The 19,993-nt window shown below is 42.8% G+C and overlaps 1 protein-coding gene across 14 annotated transcripts in view; it reads right to left on the bottom strand.

The window, feature by feature from the left end:
* LOC126272953 (uncharacterized) overlaps nucleotides 1-19,993 on the bottom strand; it is a 960,200-nt gene that overhangs the window by 364,471 nt on the left and 575,736 nt on the right. For 4 of the 14 annotated variants that reach the window (XM_049976266.1, XM_049976267.1, XM_049976268.1 and 1 more), the window contains exon 1: nucleotides 1,307-1,395. The exons of the other annotated variants lie outside the window; for them this stretch is intronic. The gene's annotated coding sequence lies outside the window, so the exon portion shown is untranslated. Of the gene's footprint in view, nucleotides 1-1,306; nucleotides 1,396-19,993 lie in introns of those variants that run through there. 14 annotated transcript variants of the gene reach the window in all.

Below are 19,993 nucleotides of genomic sequence, written 5' to 3'. Positions count from 1 at the left end.
TGGTCATATTCTGAACATCTGAGTTTTTTTCCCCAAAAAGAAAAAAGATATACAGATGTTACGAATTAGTAAATTCGACCAACAACCTTTTCAAATAACAGTAATAGAAATTCTTCTACGGAGTAGAAGGAGTTGTCAGATTGAAACTTTCTCAGTTTGTTTTCAAATTTTACTTTCCTGTCTGTCAGACATTTTATATTACTGAGTAAATGATGAACAATTTTTGTTGCAGCACTGTATATCCCTTTTTTCGCTAAAGGCAACTTCAAAGTGAAGTAATGAATGTAATTATTCCTTCTAGTAGTGTAACTACGTACATCACTCTTCCTTTTGAAATGTAGTGGATTATTTTCTACAAAATTCATCAGGGAATGAATATACTGTGAAGCAGTTGTCAGAATGATGATGATGACTGGTGTGAGGGGCGCTCAACTGCGCGGTCGTCAGCGCCCGTACAAAGTCCCAATTTTTTCACTCTCCAATTTTTTACGCAGTCAAATCTAGCCACTATCAGGAATAATGATGATTATGAAATGATGAGGCGCTACGGTCGCAGGTTCGAATCCTGCCTCGGGCATGGATGTGTGTGTTGTCCTAAGGTTAGTTAGGTTTAAGTAGTTTTAAGTTCTAGGGAACTGATGACCTCCCATAGTGCTCAGAGCCATTTGAACCACTTTCAAATGACGAGGACAACACAAACACCCAATCCACAGTTGTCAGAATGTCCAACTCCTTAAACAGATGTTTACAAGATGATCGTGGTTGAGCACCACACATTATTCTAACAGCACGTTTTTGCGCAATTAACACTGTCATTCTTAAAGATATGTCACTCCAGAACATTATTCAATATGATATTGCTGAAAGAAAATCTGCAAAAAATGTCAACTTACTCGTCTGTCTCTCCCAAAGCTATACACTGATACTAAATGCAAATATTGTTCAATTAAGTTGCTTTAGGAGTTCCTAAATATCACTATTTTCATGCTGGAACCTTCATTACCCCATTCATTACGGAGCTCTCGTTGATTCGACGAGTCCCATTATGGGAAATACTACTACAATTACGCCGACAGAAGTAACGTCTGAAGACGAGCGCTTAAATACACCAAATAGCTTTAAGTGGATGTACGAGTGCTGTAGTTACGTGGAGATGAACTGAGCTGCAGCAAAGCAGTGCTCAGACTGATGGCTACAACGACGACGTCCCAATAAAAAGAAATAAAACGCGCGTGCAGTGCACGTCAAGTGTACATTAGGGATAGACAACCTCGGACAGTGCTCTAGGCTAGGGGCAGGCGCGTACCTGTGTGGAGTTTCCTGCGCCCTGTGGAGGCGTCCTTGCCCTGCGCTGCGGCACCCAACCGCACTCCTGCCGATGCACTACTGTCTGCCGACGGCGACTGATGGCCGGTGGCATCCCCGGCGCCGCTCGGCTCACCTCGGCTGCGGTCGGCCGTCTCCGGCGCCTCACCAGGCGGTGCCTGTAGTTGTGGCTGGCAGTGAAAACGACCGCCGGCGGAATTCCTCCACCCGACAAGCCGGCTTCTCGTCCCCCGCGGGGCATGTGCTCAGTCTTAACGCAACTCTGCTTGGCTCGTCAACATAAAGTGCTAAAGCTATAAGTTGTTGTGGTCTTCAGTCCAAAGGCTGGTTTGAGGCAGCTCTCCATGCTGCTCTATCCTGTGCAAACCTCTTCATCTCCAATTAACTACTGCAACCTACATCCTTCTGTATCTGCTTAGCGTATTCCTCTCTCGGTTTCCCTCTACGATTTTTACCCTCCACGCTACGGTCGCAGGTTCGAACCCTGCCACGGTCATGGATGTGTGTGACGTCCTTAGGTTAGTTAGGTTTAAGTTGTTCTAAGTTCTAGGGGACTGATGACCTCAGCTGTTAAGTCCCATAGTGCTCAGAGCCATTTCAACCATTTAGTATTCCAGTCAACATTGTCAACAAACGCTAGAAACGTAGGTTTGCCTTTCCTTAACTTATCTTCTAAGATATGTCGTAGGGTCAGTATTCCCTCGCGTGTTCCAACATTTCTACGAGGTCGGCTTCTACCAGTCTTTTCGTTCGTCTGTAGAGAATTCGCGTCAGTAATTTGCAACCGTGACTTATTAAACTGACAGTTCCGTAATTTTCACACCTGCCAAAACCTGCTTTCTTCCTGATTGCAATTATTATATCCTTCTTGAAGTCTGAGGGTATTTCGCCTGTCCCATACATATTGCTCACCAGATGGAACAGTTTTTTTCATGGCTGGCTCTCCCAAGTTTATCAGTAGTTCTAATGGAATGTTGTCTATTCCCGGGGCCTTGTTTCGACTTAGGTCTTTCAGTGCTTTGTCAAATTCTTCACGCATTATCATATCCACCATTTCAGCTTCATCTACGTCTTCTTCCATTTCCCTCAAGCACATCGCCCCTGTACAGACCCTCTATACACCCTTTCCACCTTTCTGCTTTCCCTTCTTTGCTTAGGACGTGTTATCCATCTCAGCTCTTGATATTCATGCAGGTGGTTCTCTTTTCTCCAAAGGTCTCTTTGATTTTCCTGTAGGCAGTATCTATTTTACCCCAGTGATATATGCCTCTCCATCCTTACATTTGTCCTCTAGCCATCCCTGCTTTGCCATTTTGTACTTCCTGTCGATCTCTTTTTTGAGACGTTTATATTCCTTTTTGCCTTCTTCATTTACTGCGTTTTTATATTTTCTCCTTCCATTAATTAAATTCAATATCTCTTCTGTTACCTAAGGATTTCTATTAGCTCTCGTCTTTCTACCTACTTGATCCTCTCCTGCCTTCACCATTTCATCTCTCAAAGCTATCCAAGCTTCTTCTACCGTATGTCTTTCCCTTATTCTTGTCAATCGTTCGCTAATGCTCTCACTAAAACTCTCTACAACCTCTGGTTCTTTCAGTTTATCCAGGTCGCAACTCCTTAAATTCTTTTTTTGCTGTTTCTTCAGGTTTAATCTACAGTTCAAAACCAGTAAATTGTCGTCAGAGTCCACATCTGCCGCTGGAAATGTCTTACAATTTAAAATCTGGTTCTTAAACCTCTATCTATCTGAAACCTTCCAGTATCTCCAGGCCTCTTTAATGTATACAAAGCTAAAGCAATAATCATCTACAAAAAGCTAAAACTGTCATCAACCCGAAGGATAGTTTCAACACCATAGTACAGTAATAACCACGGTCCTGTTGGAGGTGGTGCACTGTGGACAACTCGCAACAAAACCTGGACAGAATAGAAACAGAAAAAGCTGCGCGTTCCGACTTTAATCCCACGACATCTTTTGCAGATTACACTAATGCATACTTGACCATTGCTGCGGTCCAGTCACAAGTCGATATGATACGTGATTTGAGAATGGCTGGTAAACAGTGAATCGGACGACTACACAATTTTCGGATTTTGTTTAACATACGGACGCGACCCATCTGTCAAAATAAAATAACAAGTGTAGCGCTCTAGCAGACATGGTTCTGACACCTTTAACCGGTGTAATAGCGAATACTCCGTTGAAGAATCACAAGAGGGGTAGGTACCCATGGAAAAGACCCGGAGATTAGAGTTAGATCACATCATGCTAACGCAGAGATCCGAAATCAGATATTGGATTTCAAGAACACCGACAGACGTAGTGATGATGAGTAGGCTGAAATGTAAGAGACTAGTCAGAAACAATCAATAAGCAAAGAAGTGGGATACTGAAGTACTAAGAAATGAAGAGATACGCTCGAAGTTCTCTGAGGCTACAGATACAGTGATAATGAAAAACTCAGTAGGCAGCACAGTTGAAAAAGCATGGACATCTCTAAAAAGAGCAATCACAGTAGTTGCAATGGAAAACATAGGCATAAAGTAGGTAACCGAGAAGAAACCGTGGGTAACAGAAGAATTATTACATTTGATCGACGCATGAAGGAAGTACAAAAATGTTTAGGGAAATCGAGGGATACAAAAACACAAGTCACTTAGGAATGAAATAAATAGGAAGTGCAGGGAAGCCAAGACGAAATTGTTGACGAAAGATGTGAAGAAATCGAAAAAGATTCGATTGTCGGGAGGACGGACTCGGTGAAATTAAAAGCAAGGGCGGTAACGTTAGGAGTGTATTGGGAATTCTGTTGTTAAACGCAGAGAAGAGAGCAGATAGGTGGAAAGAGTACGTTGAAGGTCTCTATGAGGGGTAAGACTTGTCTGGAGAAGTGTCAGAAGAAGAAAAAGGAGTCGACAGGGAAGAGACAGGGGATGCAGTATTGGAATGAGAGTTTCAGAAGAGCTCTGGAAGACTTAAAATCAAATAAGGCAGAAGAGACGGATAACATTCCATCAGAATTTCAATAATCTTTGGGTAGTGGCAACAAAACGACTATTCACGTTAGTGTGTCGAATGTATGAAACTGGCGATATACCAGTAGAAGTTCGGCTTTAGGAAAGGTAAATGCACCAGAGAGAGAGAGAGAGAGAGAGTTCCGACGTTGCAATTGATGATGGAAGCAGGACTGAAGAAAAGTCAGGACCTGTTAATAAGATTTGTCGATCTGAAAAAAGCGTTCGACAACGTAAAAATGGTATAAGCTGTCAGAAATTCTGAGAAAAATAGGGATAAACTTTAGCGACACAGGTAATGTACAATATGAACAAGAACCAAGAGAGAAAAATACGACTGAAAGACCAAGAACGAACTGTTCGGATTAAAAAGGGTGTAAGCCAGGGATGCAATCTTTCGCCCCCACCTGTTCAATCTATACATTGAAGAAGCATTGAAGGAAATGAAAGAATGGTTCAAAAGTGGAATTAAAATTCAAGACGAAATGGTCAATGATAAGATTCGCTCATTTACATTGTTGTCCTCAGTTAAAGTGAGGAAGAATTACAGGATTTGATGAATGAAACGAACAGTCTAATGAGTAGAGAATATGGATTGCGAATAAACCGTAGTAAGACGAAAGTAATGAGAAGTAGCAGAAATGAGAACAGCGAGAGTCTTAACATCAGAATTGGCGATCACGAAGTAGACGAAGTTTGAGAATTCTGATAGCTAGGCGACAAAATAACCCATGACGCACGGAACATGGAGAACATAAAAAACAGATAAGAACTGGCAAAAAGGGCATTTCTGGTCAAGATAATTCTCCTGGTATCAACCATAGGCCTTAATTTGAGGAAGACATTTCTGAGAATGTACGTTTTAAGCACAGCATTGTATGGTAGCGAAACATGGACTGTGGGAAAACTGTAAATAAATAGAATCTAAGGATCTGAGATGTGGTGTTACGGAAGTGTGTTGACAATTAAGTAGGCTGATAAGGTAAGGTATGAGGACGTTCTCCGCAGAATCAGTGATCTGTAGAGTTCAAAAGCTGTAGGGGAAGAAAGAGACTGGAATATATACAACAAATAATTGAGGACATAGGTTGCAAGTTCTACTCTGAGATGAACAGGTTGGCACAGGAGAGGAAGTGGTGGGAGGTCGCATCAAAGCAGTCAGAAAACTAAGGAGAAAAACGGGAATATATCGACATAAAACTAACCTACTATCGGTTTTATTCGAAATCGTTGGTAAAACATTTCCCTCTGCGTAGCTCCACTTTCGTAAATGGCTCTCCTACTACCTTAGTAGTATAGTTAACGAGTTCAGCTGCATTTGCGTACACATATTTGCGCGTTTTTATTGGACGGTCATTTTTGTCATAGATAGGCTATTATTGTGCATTAATACACTATTTCTGCAATGATGACCGATGCCGATATCAGTCTACATAGTTTGGATGCACGGATATGCCGTAATCGTATCTGCTCCGTTGCCTGTCGGCTGCCTGGAGAACCGCAGGAATCTGTAATAAGGATATCCAGCGTTATCGAAATATTTTACACTTAAACATTCCCGTGAAAAAACAGTGCATGACGCATCCCATCGGCTTTGGCATTTTCGAATTCACTCATCTCGAGATTCCAAGAAACGTGAACTGAAGAAGATAAACAGACGCCACATGGGGTAAAAGACCTGATCATCGAAGCATCTCACACTGGACGCCGCGACAGCGACCTACCGATAGCGATAATGACACAAGCAACGAATGTTGCTACGATTTCGACGAAGAAATATAAAATACCGAATATAACAATTGATTACGTCAGTTTCAACTCGTTCATTATCAGTGACGACAAAATACTTTATACATGAAATTTTACTAGAATACGCTGAATTTATAATTTTTGATGCACCATTTCGAATTTTTTAAAATTAAGACGTCGTATTCGTAATCAGCGACCCAAAAAAATCTAAAAATAACAAGATTTTATGTCCATTTTTCTATTATGTCCAGGTGCCAAAGCGAGTTAGCCCATTATGTTGCGTGCCGTTGGCTTCTTCAGAGTTCTGAACTGATTTGCACAGCCAGTTACAAGTGGACACCGAATCACGATGCAATTCGATATTTTTCACGTCAACAAACATTGCCAGAGCTGCGTATCACGTTAGTGAAATGTGTGATGATTCCTGGAGGAGAGATACTTTGAGGGATGAGGAAATTGAGAAAAAAATATCGGTAGGCATTGATTCAAACAAATGCAATATAACGTGCCTAGATTTTTTTTCCCATCTCGTTTAGAATGTAACCTAAAACAACCATCCATTAAATTAGTTTGATTCATATGGGGGAGTTTAACTGATGTTTGTTATCTGTAATGTTCGCGACGACTTGTCTGGAGACGCCCTGGAAAGTGATGGGATACCAACCTGACTACAGCCCACCGTACACAAAAATGGCTCTGAGCACTATGGGACTTAACATCTGAGGTCATCAGTCCCCTAGAACTTAGAGCTACTTAAACCTAACTAACCTAAGGACATCACACACATCCATGCCCGAGGCAGGATTCGAACCTGCGACCGTAGCGGTAGCGCGGTTCCAGGCTGCAGCGCCTAGAACCGCTCGGCCACTCCGGCCGGCCCGAGGCAGGATTGGAACCTGCGACCCTAGCAGTGGCGCGGGTCCGGACTGAAGCTCCTAGAACCGCTCGGTCACCACCAACGCATTGCTCACTTACTCGATTTAAAATGCTCTTTCTCTAGAGTAAATTATGAACATTTTTCTTAAGTTGTAGTCATTTGTTTTCAGGACACGTACATCACATCTACCGATTTCCATTACATTCGGATAATTCCTTCGTGAGTCGTCACGACTTGGATACAGTTGCATTGAAATCGATTTGCAACAAACACATTAAAAATTTACGTCCACTGCTGGTCTTCCTCCTGTCTTGGATAATAACAAATAGTAAGAATATTAGAATGTGTGATATAGTTGAGTATCTGTCTGGCACGGCAATTTAATGAGACACTCAGTTTTGTTTTGGGGCATTTTCGAACCTGCAACTTCGTGATTCATTTCAGAGTACGTTTTCTTGTTTCTTAAATTACTGTAACACGTCTCATTGCTAAATGTCGTGAGACAGAATGCGCAAATATTAGATTGATTCACCTTGTAACTAAAAGTTACCGCTTTCCTGTTTGATGTTGTTCATGGTAATACTGTGATCCGAGTGGAGAAAATATACCAGAAAGAGTACAATGACTAGCAACGCGGTAGGAGATTTTTTGTCGGTGCAACTCGACTGCAAGTTTGTAAATTCCTGTTGATTAAATATCGATATACCGATACATCGATGTACTTCCAGAAACGTACCGATGAACATCCGCGAGATTTCTTCTTCTTACATATCGATATGCAACATAGACATGGCAGTGTCGAGTGCCGACATTTTTATTTTATTTAATTTTGTTTTGCAAATTTTGGTAAATATTTGGGATCATTCTTTTGAAATCGCAGTAGAACATAATTTGTCTTTCACTGTGTGGAGTCTTGCTGCACTGGCGGGTGGTGGAGTGAGTGGAATAACAAGATTTGAGATGTAAAACTAAATAAATAAATAAACAAATAAATAAATAAATATAAAAAAACAATTTTTAACGTAACTAGTGTGCTACGTCTTCACATAGGCATTCTTCAAAAGTGAAAATAAACAAAAATCTAAATTAAAAGATTGGTCTTCGCGGTGAGCGGGAGCGGGGACGTGTGAGGGTAAACTCGCTGACGTAATGGGTGCTCGGCGCTATTCCCAGAAACTGCAACTTCTAGCTTCACCTCCCTATTTTGACACTACAACTGCTAGGTGGCAGGTGTTTGCAGAAATGAAAAATCAGCGAACTGTTCGAGACAAATCCAATATATGGCGAAATCGAGCGACAGATCCATCGGACACAATTTATTGTGGTCGTCACCAAACATTAACGTGGATCGTTTTCCTTTCAATTCTTGCTTTAAGGGGGATGAACGGACTGCTAACTTGTTGATGTATAGAACATCTAGTAATAAATAAATACTTAAATATACAGCTCTAAAACCGGCAGTATATTTACAATGTGCAGCCAATACTTTTATTTCGATTTTTTTCGTCGATATATCAATATATCGCTACTTTTCTTCTGACATATCGACAGCCGACAACGATATTTTTTGAAATGTCGTTATATCGGGTGCCCGATATCTTTAAATATATCACCTGTCCTAGTTCCTGTACTGTCTTGCTTGCTACCAAATTGCCCTCTTTGAATGATCCAGAGTTCAGCCTGCTAGCTGTAGGCAATAGTTATTTTAGATAAATATTGCATTTAGTAATTTTGTGTTTTCAGATAGGTATATCAGCGTACCGTGTCAACAATGAAGTCAGACGTTATTCGACTGTTCATGTTTCTGGAAAACTTATTACGACACAACTAACGTTGTTGGCAGTCTCTGAATCGACAGAAAGAACTGAAAAAGATCGTGGCAATACGCATACCGCCAGTGAGGCGTCATGAGCAGCCATAGTGATGTATACAGGGTGATTCTTTTATGACCATCCTGTATACCACGTTCAGTGGTCTACTATAACAGTTTAATTTAGATATTTTACAACAAACCATGCTTAAAACTGAAGGAAAAACTAACGTAATTTTCTTACAGATGTTCAGTATATGCACCTTTAGTTACACGACACACATCCAGACAAGAATCCACTTCTTCCCACGCTTTGGGTACCGATTCCAGAGTAACGGAATCAATAGCCTCTTCATTTCTGTGTCTCAGCTCTGGCAAACGTTGACACGACCTTTTATAAAGTCCGAAAGGAAAAAAAATAGCATGGCGTGACGTCAGTTGAGGCTAGAGTGGAGGCTAGAGTAAACGAGCTCTGCCGTACTGACCATTACGACCACGACAACGGTCAGGGAAATCGACGTTCAACCAATCTCATACAAAAAGAAATAACGTTTTTGTTTAGCTTCGCCTTCTAATTGTGGTAAGAGCCATTCTTGCAACATGTACAAATACGCCACCCCTGTTACGGTAGCTTCAGCGAGGAACAAATGTGGTCCGTCACACTTGGCGTCGGGACACAGCACAGAAAAAAAACTTTTAATTTTTGGTAATCTCTTTGATACGGAACAAGTTCATGGGGAAGTTCTGACCAGCAGATGCGAACATTACGGTTATTTGAGTTCCCACTTTCAATCAGACCTATTAATCACGAATTTTGATTAATCTTATGTTGTAGAGGTACGTAAACTAACCTATAGGTTTTGTATATGACGCCCTATAGTTCTCGACAAAATAAACACTAAATTTTTACGTGCAATTCCTACACCTGTAACGATAGGGACGTTGGGAGCAACCGAACGTAGTACAGTGGCTAAGTTTCACGGTTACCACGCTGGCTGTGAAGTTTCGAATTATGCCCGTGAACTTTTTTTCGATTTCCCAGTAGAGAGTATCGTTAACTAGTATCTGTCATGTTTATCAGAGAGAGTGAATAAGAAGTGGCGAAGTCACGTCTAGGGGATGCAGGAAGCGAAAGTTATCCAAATATGTGGAATCTCAATTACGAACTACAAAAGGAAACACATTTGAAGAAAGTGTGCTATAATGATTGATTTATTAATGAAATTACTACGGCGGAAATGTATGCCATTTAATGATATTCTGTACGATTATATTGAAATAAAGTTACACGGACAGGATTCGAACCTTTCCCGCCAAGATGGTGGCCGTGAACCTTAGCTGCTGCGCGACGCTCACTTGCTCGAACTTGACCAACGTCACAGGTATAGGTTCAAATGGTTCAAATGGCTATGAGCACTATGGGACGCAACTTCTGTGGTCATCAGTCCCCTAGAACTTAGAACTACTTAAACCTAACTAACCTAAGGGCATCACACACATCCATGCCCGAGGCAGGATTCGAACCTGCGACCGTAGCGGTCGCGCGGTTCCAGACTGTAGCGCCTAGAACCGCTAGACAGGTATAGGAAATGCGCATAAAACTTAAATATTGATTTTCTCGAAAACACACGAAAAGCCGCTAGCAGATACTTACGGTAGGTCCCTGTACAACATACCTAAAACTTATAAAATTCGTGATTAACAGGTCTGATGGTCCCCACGCTAGATGAAAAGTTGCGTCATTACTCAACACCACACGATCGAGAAACTCATATTCCCACTGCAACACTTCAGTTAAAACGTTATAAGGTGAATCACAGTTATCTGGCTTTAAAGTATGTACCAACTGTAACCGGTATAGATATAAATGTGTTTCCTTAATATCTTACACACTGTCGTCTTTGGCAGCCGAATTTAAAACTTCCTTTTTAACTTCTTAGGACTACGAAGGTAAGACTCTCTGGCACAGTCAACATCCTCTTCAGACACTTTGGTTCGTCCCGTGATTTTCCTATCGCTTCAGTTTTACTGTATCATCAGCGTGTGTTTTTCCCTATATGGGGGACCACAGTTAAACCTTAAACGAGACGAACGTTGAACTGAAATTGCTGATTCACTTTTAGCAGACTACAGAACAAAAAACTCCTTACGCTCAAGAACCGCCAGTTTGCATATGAGGCGCTGCAAGCGGGGAAACAACAAAGAGCTCGTGCGCTTATCAAAAGTTGTAGTTACTCTTTAATTGTGACCTTGAATTAACTCTCTGCAGCGCTTAAAGTTGAGACTATTAAAATTTTTAACTGGGATATTGTTTTATAGACGCTCTGTACTCGAAGGGCCTTGGGAAAGAAACAGTTAAGTCGATTTGCATGAAACTCGAGAAAAAGTGGTTTTAATATTTTAATTGTGATTAATACATAATAAGATATAATTCCTGTTATTCGGTAAATTAAACATCTTGTGTACATCCAACGTGGAAATATCTTTATTACTATCCATAGTCTTCCCAGAATAAAATAAATTCCAAAAATGTCAAGCTTCTTTCAATAAGGGAAAAGAAATATGTAGGTCAAGCGAAACAGTCGCAGTAATTCCGTGATAATCACCATTAAATTGTGATAATACAACGACATACCTCATAGCACTTATGTTTAGCTGTGGGCAGTCGACTGGAGAGCTTCAAAGTACCACGACGGCAGAACTTAGGATCCAGAATGAAGAACCAATTCTTCGAGTCGGATTACAACAAACAGAAGAGAACTGCAAAGCTATTGTACACTATACAATTAAGGATTCCTGAAGTTATACATTTAACTACAAGCAGATACGGACAGTTCAGACAGCCCATTCAATGGTTGGCACTGTCCTGGAGTCTTTATGATGCCATCTACATTCCTCCGTGATAAGTCGTTTGGTATTTCAGTATGCGGCTGTGGCTACATACTGATGATATCAAGAGGCTGAGTTTTGAAAGGAAATTTTACAGCATACTTTGAGTCAAACAGCGTTTTCCATTTCCATTTCTTGATTCACACTGATCACAGTCAAAGGTGATGGATTACGTCTGGATGCACCTTTCATTTCGTTGCAATCTTCAGGTCTTTCCATCGCCACGCCTAGAGAATATAATTTTGATCTTCTTCGGACCACTAATTTCATTGAGAGTTGCATAACAAATGAAGGGGAAGTCAATTAAGTATTTATTTTGGCCACTAGCAGAATCACATAATTTACAGGGATGTCGCAGGAGGTATCGTCATTATTCTGAGATATGTCACGAACGCTCATTCGAAGAAAAAAGTCGAGTAAACAATGGCTCTAAATTGCATACCTTAAGAGCTATGAGCATTTTTTCTTCTTCGCTACTGTGAAACACATTTCTTCTACTGAACAAGTTCCCACAGATCTTAATATATCCATTTTAGGGTCCATGTTTACTGCAACTTTCTTCTTATTTTGATTTATATTATTTCCTCCCAAAATATGGAAAGCAAGGACGTTGCAGTAGAAGAGATTTGTTTCGTAGTCTCGAAGATGAAGTACTCATAGCTCTGAAGGTAAGCATTTTGGACTCCCCATTTGCTAGACTTGCTTTCTTCAAATGATCAGTGCTGTCAGATCCTTGGCTACCGACCATTCCTCCTGGGACAACCTGTATAGCGCTCTTCAGTATGCTCATCCAAGGCATGAGCGATGAAGTGAAAAAGAAATGTGGTCACTTCACTTTCTCGTAATGCGTTCAGCATAAAAATAAAAAAAGGGGATTCGCCTGTTGCAATAACTTGGCTATAGAACGAATACATCAAAAGCTACCGCTTGAAGTAAACGTCATTGTTTGCCGCATTTGGCAGGGAAACATTTTTGGCAACGTCTATGCAGACAGGAACATACTTTCAGTTTTTTCTTGCCGTCAATTTACTGCGGGTGGGGAGGGGGGAGAATGCACTAGAATTTTGTTTGCTGTGATCTCTCGTAGCTCAATGAGTCACATCTGATTTGCTTAAAAAATCTACTTACCTCGTTCTTTCCCCTTACAGAAAAACTATGTTTTTGTTTTGTTTTAGCCTCTCAGAAGATGCGTATTATCTAAAATTAACAAGAGTTAATGAAGTCCGATCCAAATGCAGGTTTGATTTCTGCCGAGTATTAACCGAGTTAAAGCTACTCATTCTTGGGAATAAAATATTGGTAACAAGAAACGACAATAAGGAATATACATATTGAAAGGCCATTGTCAAAATTCCCAGACTCGTGAACAGATGTCGACAAGAGGTTCGTGAACTCATACTACTTATTACCCGAACCGCCCGTTTCTGAGCCAAAAATATCCTTGTAGAATGGGAAGAGTTACCCCAAAATATAATACCATGCGACATAAGCGAATTAAAATAAGCAAAGTAGACTAATTTTCGTGTCGAACTATCACTCACTTGTGATACCGTTCGAATAGTAAAAATGGCAGTATTAAGTCTTTGAACGAGATCCTGAACGCGGCTTTCCACGACAGCTTACTATCTATCTGAACACCTAAAAATTAAAACTGTTCAGTTTCACTAATTATATGCCCGTTCTGTTAAATTAAAACGTCAAGTTTTGTCGAATTTTGTGTTAGAAACTGTAAAAACTGAGTCTTACAGTGATTTAACGTTAGTTTATTTTCTACAAGCCATGAACTGAGGTCATGTACTGCACTATTTGAAACCGAGTCAATGTTGCACACGACATCCTTTACTACCAAGCTAGCGGGGTCGCATTCGGGAGGACGACGGTTCAAACCCGCATCCGGTTAGGTTTTCCGTGATTTCCCTAAATCGCTTCAGGCAAATGCCGTAATGATTCCTTTGAAAGGACACAGCCGATTTCTTTCGCCATCCTTCCCTAATTCGATGGGACCGATGACCTCGCTGTCTGATCCACTCCCCCCGAAATCAACCAAGCAACCAAAAGCCTGTATTGTCCACGAGAATTTTTTTCCGAGGTACTGCCGAGAAAGTCGCAGCGCTCGGCTAGCGAGACGGCGATAATGCCCTTCCTAAGCTGGCTACGTACGTGCTCCCTACACACAGGACGATCGGAACAGCGGACACGTCCGGGCGAGGTCGCGAGATAAGAGCAGAGAAGAAAGCGGGCGCGTCCACCCGCAGAGCAGTGACTGGGCTGCGACAAATGCAAAGTGTGTGTCCAGGCCGCGGATTCCGGGAGAAACGCCGGAAAGCTCTGCCAACACAGGGACCGGGTCAGCGGAACTGTGCCACTGCCAATGCCGGCTGCCAGATAATACCCACTGGCCGCCGAATATAGATATTTGTTTGTTTCCCTATATGAGTTAATTTTCTTGTTGTCTAACGGAAACCAAGACGAAATGTTTTCCTGCGTTATGCAAGCAATGCTTGGCACGTTGGCAAAAGACTAAGAGTTCGGCAATTGTTGATCAAGGGGAATCAGTTACGAAGGATTGTTAAGAGACTGACACGTTGGAAATAACATCGTTCTTCCCGCGTACTCCTAATGCGCTACAACATTTTCAGCATTCGCGTATCCAACGTTCGCTTCTGCTGAAGGGACGTCGTGGGGAGGGGGTTGGTGGGAGGGGGGCGTGATCAAAGTTGAAATGCAGATGATAAACACTTACTCACTGGACATGTGATTACATTTTCACGCAATTTGGGTGCATAGATCCTGAGAGATCAGCATCCACAACAACCACCTCTGGCCGTAATAACGGCCTCGATACGCCTGGGCATTGAGTCAAACAGAGCTTGGATGGCGTGCACAGGTACAGCTGCCCATGCAGCTTCAGCACGTTATCACAGTTCATCAAGAGTAGTGACTGGCGTATTGCGACGAGCCAGTTGCTCGGCCGCCACTGACCAGACGTTATCATTTGGTGAGAGATCTGGAGAATGTACTGGCCAGGGCAATAGTCGAACATTGTTTGTATCCAGAAAGACCCGTACATTACCTGCGACATGCGGTCGTGCATTATCCTGTTGAAATGTAGGGTTTCGCAAGTATCGAATGAAGGGTGGAGCCACGGGTCGTGACACATCTTAAATGTATCGTCCACTGTTCAAAGTGCCGTCAGTGTGAACAAGAGGTGACCGAAACGTGTAACCAATGCCACCCCATACCATCACGCCGCGTGATACGCCAGTACGGCGATGAAGAATACACGCTCCCAATCTGCGTTCACCGCGATGTCGCCAAACATGGATGCGACAAAAATGATGTTGTAAACAGAACCTGGATTCATCCGAAAAAATGACGTTTTGCCATTCGTGCACCCAGGTTCGTCGTTGAGTACACCGTCGCAGTCGCTCCTGTCTGTGTCGCAGCGTCAAGGGTGACCGCAGCCAGGGTCTCTGAGCTGATAGTCAATGCTGCTGCAAACGTCGTCAGACTGTTCGTGCAGATGCTTGTTGTCTTGCTAACGTTCCCATCTGTTGACTCAGGGATCGAGACGTGGCTGCACGATCCGTTTCAGCCATGCGGATAAGATGCCTGTCATCTGGACTGCTAGTGATACGAGGCCGTTGGGATCCAGCACGGCATTCCGTATTACCCTCCTGAACCCACCGATTCCATATTTGCTAACAATCATTGGATCTCGACCAACGCGGGCAGTAATGTCGCGATACGATAAACCGCAATCGCGATAGGCTACAATCCGACCTTTATCAAAGTCGGAAACGTGATGGTACGCATTTCTCCTACTTACACGAGGCATCACAACAACGTTTCACCAGGCAACGCCGGTTAACTGTTGTTTGTGTATGAGAAATCGGTTGGAAACTTTCCTCATGTCAGTATGTTGTACGTTTCGCCACCGGCGCCAACCTTGTGCGAATGCTCTGAAAAGCTAATAATTTGCATGTCACAGCATCTTCTTCCTGTCGGTTAAATTTCGCTCCTGTAGCACGTCATATTCGTGGTGTAGCAATTTTAATGGCCAGTAGTGTACGAGGAGCTTTCAGTAACTAATGCAACACATTCTGTTTCTGGAAGCAGATCGGTTTTATTCAGGACTTCAATATACCATGTTTTCCCCCACTTCCTTGGCTACAAAATACTATTTTTCAGTATTATCTCCGTTCAGTGTGACGTCCTTACGCCACGTTACTGGGAAGGGCCTCATGGTACCACTCTACTGATGACGTTGGAGCCAACGTCTTGCTGCGTCAGTAACTTCCCCATCATCCACGTACTGCTTCATGTGGAGTGCATCCTTCGTTGGCCCAAAGGGATGCGATGGTGCGAGATCCAGGCTGTAGGCTGTAGGGTGGATGAGGAAGAGCAGTCCAGTGAAGTTTTGTGGCTCCTCTTGGGTGCGCAGGCTTGTGCGAGGCCTTGCATCGTCACGGAGGAGTAGTTTGTTTGCTTTTTTGTGTCGAGTAACTCAGCTGCGTGCGGCCGGCCGGCACGCAGGAGATTGGACGGGTTTGCGCGACCTTGTTGCGATAATGACAGACGCCTCGCTCAAAGACTCACTCCCAGACCTCCGCAGACATTCGGCAAGAGGCTGTGAATATTTGCGATGCTCTGGTTTGCCGCCAAATAAGGTCAATGACAATTTTCAGGACCCAGTCCATTATATGTAAACACAGCTCACACCAGCTTCCACAGTGCCTTGTTGACAACATTGGCCCATGGCTTCGTAGGGTCTGCGCCTCAGTCTAACCCTACCGTCAGCTCTTACCAACTGAAATCGAAACTCAGCTGAGCAGGCCACGGTTTTCCAGTTCTCTGGAGTCTAACCGATATGATCATGAGCCCCAGAGATGTCGTGCTGTTAGAAAAGGCATTCGCATCGATCATCTGCTGCCACGGCCCATTAACGCCAAATTTCGTCAGAAACCTATTTACGTGACTCGCCAGAGTACAAATGACAGCACCGCCAATGCACTGCCCTTTTATATCTTGTTTAAGTGATACTGTCGCCATCTGTATATGTTCATATCGCTATCACATGACATTGTTACCTCAGTATACAGGGCCAAATAGCTCACGAAATAAGCGTCAAACGAAAAAACTACAAAGAACGAAACCTGTCTAGCTTGAAGGGGGAAACCAGATAGCGCTATGGTTGGCCTACTAGATGGCGCTGCCATAGGTTAAACGGATATCAACTACGTTTTTTTTAAAAAAATAGGAACCCCCTTTTTTATTACATATTCGTGTAGTACGTAAAGAAATATGAATGTTTTAGTTGGACTGCTTTGTGATAGATGGCGTTGTAATAGTCACAAACACATGACTCACAATTTTAGACGAACAGTTCGTAACAGATAGGTTTTTTAAATTAAAATACAGAACGTAGGTACGTTTGAACATTTTATTTCGGTTGTTCCAATGTGATACATGTACCATTGAGAAGTTATCATTTCTGAGAACGCATGCTGTTATAGCGTGATTACCTGTAAATACCACATTAATGCAATAAATGCTCAAAATGATGTCCGTCAACCTCAATGCATATGGCAATACGTGTAACGTCATTCCTCTCAACAGCGAGTAGTTTGTCTTCCGTAATGTTTGAACATGCATCGACAATGCTCTGACGCATGTTGTCAGGCGTTTTTGGGTGCATCACGATGGCAAATATCCTTCAACATTTCCTACAGAAAGAATTCCGGGGACGTCAAATCCACCTGTCATGAAATATGCTATTCAGTACCGCTTCAACCGCACGCGAGCTATGTGCCGGATATCCATCATGTTGGGAGTACATCGCCATTCTGTTATGCAGTGAAACATCTTGTAGTGATATCGGTAGAACATTACGTAGGAAATCAGCATACATTATACCATTTAGATTGCCATCGATAAAATGGGGGCCAATTATTCTTTCTCCCATAATGCCGCAACATACATTAACCCGCCAAGGTCGCTGATGTTCCACTTGTCGCAGCCATAGTGGATTTTCCGTTGCCCAATAGTGCATATTATGCCGGCTTCAAATGAACATACGGCCTTTTCTGAACGACATCCGACATGAGAGCCAGTCGCGTGTTCTTCGTCAAGAGCACTCACACACGAATACAACCAAAGCGACATTATGCTACGTAGTATTGTGTTTACCGGCCATTGAAATGCCCAGAAGTCATCTGCATTTATTTTTTCGCCGCCGTACTATGCGCAAGTGAAGTTGTATCGGTCATTTCTTGGCCACCGAGGTCACCTGTTATTACTACATTAGACTACTTTTTGTGGGTTAGCTTAAGAGCTGAGTCTACAAGCGCAGACTCGACACGAAGGAGGACCTTCTCGCTCGTATTTTACATGTGTGTGCTCAAGAAAAGGACAGTACAAATGAGCTCAGATCATCAACACAGCAGCTGTCTACAAGAGCTGCAAAAATGCATTGCAGTTGACGGTGCACTTTTTTAACATGTTTTGTGAGGAATATTAGATGACAAAGTTTCATTTACGATCACCTGCAGTTGTCCTGTTTCCAATGCTTTTCATTAGCTTCTTCGGAAATTGTTATCTGCAGGACGTATGTTCAGAATGACAATATTATCACCGCCCTCCTCCTAAAAACATGAACTTTACCTCCAGAGCCACCCAGTGTATGCGATAGATTTCGGTCACGCTCTAACCATCCTTGGGAGACCTGTACCAAAGGATAAGAATTATATTCGTATAACTTTTGATACAAATAACCATAAAGCTACTTATATCTTCGTATGTAAACAACATACACGCTCCAGGCTATAACCAAGGTCTATAGCAACAGACAAGGCATTAATGTTGCTCCAAAGATGTTGCTAGTTTGCAGTGGAAGAGTAAAGTATAGGATTAGTTACGCCACAAGTTACACCAAAGTGGAAAACAATTCATAACTTCGATTAACCATTGTAACTGTGTGCGGGCTGGTCTAAAAGTTTCCTTTAGAAGGCCGTACAGTCCAGAAACAGTACGCTAATTAGGCAAAACCGCCGCGAGCATTGAAGCTATCACCCCGCCGACGCATCATGTTGTGGATACCCGTTTGTAAAATATCGTGTCCTGCTGCGTGATGAAGTTTGTAAATGCCTGCTACGCATCCTCGTCCGACGTGAATCGTCGATCCTTCAGGGACCGAAGGTGTGATAATCTCACAGGGGGAGACCAGGTCTAGAGGGCAATATGGGGACGTGCGTTATCATGAAGGAGCAACATCCCTTTGCCGCAGTGCTATAACGGGAGATTTCGACAGCCATGCTGCCGTATACGTAATTTTCATTCTACGATGGATGTCTTCCGGTGTTTGTCCTTCGGCTGCCAAGAAATGAATAAGAAAACTTGTCCTGTTTGGAAGCATTTGGTAATAAAATCGACACAGTTTACATTTCCTCTTTTATCGAACGCACGTCGGAAAGAAACGAATGACACAATAATCCCTTGTCTACATGCCGGTGCTCGGAGTCTCGCCACGTTCCATATACGCTGCAGCAACGCCCACAAACGGAAATTTTTTAATCACCACAAGAACGTACAGTTAAATGCATATTTCCTATGTGTATTTTTGGTACAATAGAGGCGCTTAGTATATGCACTGGCTGACAAAAAATGTGAAGAACTGAGAAGACATTAGCAGATGTCATTATAGCTTGGTACACGTACACGCCATCGGCGAGTATGTAAATGATTGGAGTTGGAATTCTCTGTGACAGGTAGAACGACCACCAGATTACATTAACGCTGTTCGTTTTTAGTGGTGTTACAAGCCTTGCTGGAGAACGCATGGGGCGTGACCAGCGTCAGATGTTGAGTGAACACTGTAGAGGACACGGGGATGCAGGATATTCTTGGGATGCAACGTTATAAGCAAATGACAGAGTTTGAAGAGAGCTTCATTGTGGGGCTCCGTTTGGCCGTGCAGTATCCAGATTTGAGGAGCATTTGGATGTGACAGTGGCCCGATATCGGACTGCATGGGAACGTGAGGGCAGGCATACTCGTAGTCAAGCTTTCTCTCGACCACGTTTGACCATGTCTGACCACCACAACGAAGGATCGCTGTGCCCCAAGCACACCATAACTCGTTCACGCCTGCGCCTGCTACCCGAGAACAAGCAATGGACTTCCTGAAACATTCTGTGTCATGCTGCACCACTGGTCGGAGATCAGAAGCAATTGGACCAGGGAATTACCGTCAATGTGCAGGCTGCCGTTAATGCAACAACACAAACGACTGCGTCAGGAGTGATGCTGCGACCGGGAAGCATGGA

The sequence above is a fragment of the Schistocerca gregaria genome, chromosome 5 (assembly GCF_023897955.1).
Source record: "Schistocerca gregaria isolate iqSchGreg1 chromosome 5, iqSchGreg1.2, whole genome shotgun sequence".
NCBI classification, from domain to species: domain Eukaryota; kingdom Metazoa; phylum Arthropoda; class Insecta; order Orthoptera; family Acrididae; genus Schistocerca; species Schistocerca gregaria.
Note: the sequence above shows the minus strand (reverse complement) of the source record. Positions and strands in the feature narration are given on the sequence as shown.